This window comes from Myotis davidii, unplaced genomic scaffold (assembly GCF_000327345.1).
Source record: "Myotis davidii unplaced genomic scaffold, ASM32734v1 scaffold2326, whole genome shotgun sequence".
Lineage (NCBI taxonomy): Eukaryota > Metazoa > Chordata > Mammalia > Chiroptera > Vespertilionidae > Myotis > Myotis davidii.
Genome location: NW_006297408.1, coordinates 104,151 through 109,603, shown reverse-complemented (window position 1 = coordinate 109,603; position 5,453 = coordinate 104,151).

Genomic DNA, 5,453 nt, shown 5'->3' with positions numbered 1-5,453 from the left:
ATCACAAAAGGCAAATCTTTATTAATCATGTTAATGAAAGGGTAATGAAACATAAAAAAATCTAGTGGCACTGACTCTGAATAGTTTTAAATATACAACCTTTGAAATTATAATTATATTTTAAAACTCTTTTTAAATTTTGCCTCAATTCTGGCAATCTACAGCACTTTGAAACAACTAATAAAACCAAAATGTGAGAGAGTGGGCTAGAAAATAATTCCTTTGCTTGGAATACTTAACTACTGGCCAAATGTAAAAAGTCACCTTTTCCTCTCATATTACTAAAAACCATGAGCTTAAATCAGTTTTCCCTTCTCTCTTAATGTACAGTTGTTTAATCTTGGTCTGGATTGAGAAGTAATTAAGTGTCATGTTTAAAAGGCCTCCTGGTGGACTGCAAAATAGATCTGAAAGAAAACAGATGGTCAGATAGTCACCAACAGATTCTCAATCTGTTTATCTTTATCAGTAAGTAATGAAATATAACATTCACCAATTATAATTCAGTTAAATCAGAAAATATTCCTGTAAAAGATATATGTTTGATTGCACAGTATATATTTTAGAAAATAATTTAAAGATTAACTACAGAGAATTTGAACATTTGACCTGATTGTGTGTGGGGCTTCAATTTATTTTATTTTTTGAGGCTAACCCAGGGGAAGGACTGACTTTAAGGTTTATTGATCAAAACCCTTCCTCAATAGTGTAACTAGTCTTTGAGCTAGAGATAAATGCATTTTATTCTTCTTATTCTTCTCTCTTACCAGATTATGAATCTTTTATTAATTCCATAATATATTCTTCCCTACAACTATTTGACTTTTAAGCATCTTTTTAAAAATATATATATGTTTTTATTGATTTTAGAGAGAGAGGAAGGGAGAGGGAGAGAGAGAGAGAAACATCAATGGTAAGAGAGAATCATCAATCAGCTGCCTCCTACACGAACCTACCAGGGATGCAGCCTGCAACCAGGGTATGTGCCCTGACTGGGAATTGAACCAGGAACCTCTTGGTTCATGGGTTGATGCTCAACCACTGTGCCACATTGGCTGGGCTTAAGTACCTTTTTAAATACTCAAAAATCATCACCATTGATAACTGTGTTTTCCAAGCCATTTTAAGTTGGACCAAATTATTCCAAATACTCCATCATTGCTGTGAAATTTAGGAAGTCAGTCATCAAATAGAGGGCACCCAGCTGAAGGCACTGATCTTGAGTTCCTACATTTGCCATGTAAAATCTACCCAGTTTCCACTGTTAAAGACATCCAAAATGCATGTCCAGTCATCTGATGAACAGTTTCTGATTTTGCTCCTTTAAGTAGTTTATAAATACCTTTAAAAAGAATTCAATCAAACCTTGGAAGCTATGCAAAGACCACTGCATACATCAAATCAATGTTTGATTTATAAAAACAAAGACAGAGAAGCAACAAAGTTGTCACCTAAGATGCAATTAATTGAGAATTATATAGATGAAGAACTGTGGCTTATTGTTCTATGTCCTTATCTGAATGAAGAAAATACTGTGACTAGTGACTCATGCACTGGCTATCATGAGTGTTCATTTTACTCACTTGTTTTTATAACATGTACACTGAATACTGCCATACAGACAATGTATGCATACATTGTCCATTTGCTATATGGACAACCAAGTAGTTTATGCTTTAGCAGTCATAAAAGAAATCATTTTACAAAAGTTATCCCATAAATAAAACTCACAGAAATCATCTATCTACCACAACTTTAAAATTTCTACATAAATCATACCTAGAATGCATAGAGGCCACAAAATGGAGATCATTATAGATCTAAGGGAAAGAAGTATAGAAGGAAAACTCCTAAACCAGTTTAAACCAACCTATTACCACTCTAGTAATTCCAACCAAAGGCAAATGTTGATTTTTGTTAAAAGCTATTGAAATTTAGTGAGCTATATAAGCTCTGTGCTTACTATTCCTTTTCTATTAAAAGTAAATTTATGGGCTATTACAATCTCAAGAAAATCATACTGTACATTACTGTTATAGTGAATCAAGATATGCATGAACAGTTCTGAACATGCAGAAATCACTTCCTATAGACTGACAGTTTGGGAGTTGCATTCCTTATAAATGGTTTCCATAAAACAGAATAGTATTAAGACCTGAATTTCATACCTTGACCTATAAAAAATCAGTTCCAAATGTGCATGTCTTCCCAATCTCCCTGATCTTGAATGAATAGTCATCTATTCTACTTACTGGCATTCACCTTTAAACATACTATCCCTCCTTCACACTAGCCCCCTTTTTTTCCTATTCCCCTATATGTATATGCCCAGGCAATTGTTCCACATAGAAGACTTACTTCTTTCCAAACCTCTCACCTTATGTTAACGTTTATCTCCTTATTCCTCCTAGCTGTCAAGCATCAATGGGAAGATATATATCTTGTTGTTTAAACACATTACTTGGGTTCAGACAACTTGTATGTGATTCAAGCTCTGTGATTTACTAGTTATGTGACCTTGAGAAACCTGTTTAACCTCTCTGAACCTGTATTTCCTTATCTTAAAAATAGAGGTAATCATAGTGTCTAATTCATAGGACTACAGTTGTCAAGAAAAAATGAGATAGTATCTGACACACTTTAAGTGTTTCTAGCATTATTATAGTTACTATCAAGAAATCCATTGCAAAAACCAACATACTTGCTTTCATTTCTAAACTTGAAAAGCAAATGTTACTCTTCCATATTGGGACAGAATTGAGTACTAGTTTGAAAACTTTTTTTAAAAATCAGGCTATGAGGTAGGCTTTGAGGTAAAAGGCAACTTGAGAAAAAGAAAGAATGTTAATAGATCCTATGCTGCCTGATAAAACATCTAATATTTGTTATTTTTATGACAACAATTAGGAGGAGTCAGAAAACCGTCAGAGATTACCAATGCAAAACCAACAGCTATATTTTAAATGTTCTTCAGAGAACTACACTTAGTCACTTAATAGGAATACCTTTGTGCAATTGTTGGGTTCCCATTATGATGTTTGCTGCAAATTTTCTAAATTGTATCTTAAAACAACATTGCATCAGTCTTTGAGGAAAACCCTTAGTATTGTAAACTGAAGTGTCCCCATTTATTGTATAAAGGATCTCTTCCTGAAGTACACTCTATTTATACTGTTTTAGTATTATTTGAAAGTGCTATAAGAATATAATAAAATAAGGATTTATTTTGGTAATATGCAGTAGAACAGTGGTAACAGGTGCATCAGAAGTATTGCTGCAACAACAGACAAAAATGGACATAATAGGAGAGAGCAGTCATTTTTCAGGCTCTTAGAAACTTATCTAAACAAAGAGAGAGGTACAATTGCTCTTACATGAACAGAAATTCTGAAAGGAGTTTCTTCTTGACTCTGCTTCCAAGGAAGAATAAATAGCAATATTGAAACTGCTTTACCACCCAAAGTGAAACTAATTTCTTGATCTGTTCAATCTAAGTAAAGGTTTAACTGAAGGTATTAAGCTGGTCTTTAACATTTTACAATCATTGTGTTGTACTTGAGACTCTGAACAACTCACATATTACTTTGAAATATAAAAATTAATATACATGGAAAATAATAAGGCAAGAAGCTCATAAGGTTCAAAGGCAATATAAAACATTTTCTTTTGTTCACCTTAACTTTGCTGAAAAAATGTAAGGTTAGGTATTCTATTTCAAAACTGTCTAAGCAACCCGCACATGGTGGCCAAAAAGACAAAGTTAAAGATTCAATCAAGGTTCTTGTGATTTCACAGAACCTTCAGTTCTACTCCAAAATCTCTTTGGTGGTAAACAAACAAACCAAAAATATGGGAAAGCTGGTGTTCTGAAGCTCAGAAGAGGGAGGGGGTTCCTACATCCTGCATCTGAACCCACACATCCGCTCTGTTGGCTTTTCTCTTGAGTTGTAAACACTTTCACTTATCATGGATATACACTAAGCGTTCACCCTTTTGCTACCCACAGCTGCTGAAAATTATTATAAATTAAGAGCATGTGAATGGGGGAGGGGGCTATCCTATCATTTGAAGAAACAGCAACTTTAATCTTCCACTGCATAAGCTACTCCTTAGTTCTCTTTCAATTTTTCAATGCATTTGAAGCACTTAGGAACTGTTAGAAGTAAAATCTTTTGAAAGAAAAGAGAAAAAAAAAGAAAAGTCAAAATAAGGGACAATATGGGAGGGGAAAAAACAAATCCCTCATCCTTAATTTTTTTTAAACCCACAACTTTGTTTCCTTATTCCCAACTTCCCCTCTCATTCTGCCTAGTTCTAACAGTCTTTAGACTTAAGTTAAACACCCTCTCCTATATACTAGCAAAATAACTCTCTGAAAATAAACACAATGCCTCAGTGGGCCTTCACTCAGTCATTATCAGTTAGAGCATGATTAACATCCTTTACAGATGTGCACTTCTGCCCTGTACCTCAGTAACTAGAGCACATATGTCAAATGTCCCACTTTTGAAACTCACCAGTATGTGATTTTTTCCATGACTTCTTCAACTAACCTTAAAGACTCTCTAGCACCAACTCTCATCTACTAAAACTCAGTAGCTTTCTTTTTCCTTCAAAGAAGAAACGTGGCCCTAACGTCACTTCACAAGGCAAACAAAGCTAAATTCCATGAAAAATGAAATCGATGCAACAAAGGGAAGAAAGGAAAAAGGGAGGGGGTGGGGTGGGAATGCCTTTCGAAAGAAAAGCTGCCAGAATTTCTGCAATTTAATGATTCTCCGCTGCAGAAGACTGCTGTGTAGAAAAACAAAAAAGGTGGGCTCCCCACCCTTCTTACCGCCGTAGAGCCTGAGGAAGATGCAATATACACACGGATCACCATCCTGGGAACAGTGGTTGAGGCTGTTTGGGTCCTGCAAATGGTTTGAGAGCAGCTGCAGCAAAGGCTGGAATTGAGCTAGGAGCCGAGCAGAGGTTGGAAGAGAAGGGTGGGGGAATGGGGGAAGGCTGATCTCGCCAGAACCCCGCCTCCTCCCTTGGCTGCTCTCACTGCGCTGGGAGCTCTGTAGTCCCTGCCCCAAATCCCGGAAGGCACAGACTTGTTTGCATCATTTTTTTTTTTTTAAATAGAGAATCTCGAATAGCCCCGCGAGATCTGTTGAAACATTACTTTTTGACGATTGCCGCCCCGAGAAGAGGAATAGAAGAAACAGAGGGAAAAAAAGGAGCTTTTAATTAAATTAGACTAGAATGAAGGACCTTTCCCTTGGAGACTAAAAGTTCTGCATATAACTTTCTGCTCAGAAATGTATGCAAATAAGAAGACATATTCCTTGAAAGAGGAAGCTGTATGTTGAATCCAGACACTAGTAAGAAAGCCCAGGGTTTCAGAACCTTGTACATTTTAATACTCCTATTAATTATGTACTGATTGTTCTGATGTTGGATGGCAG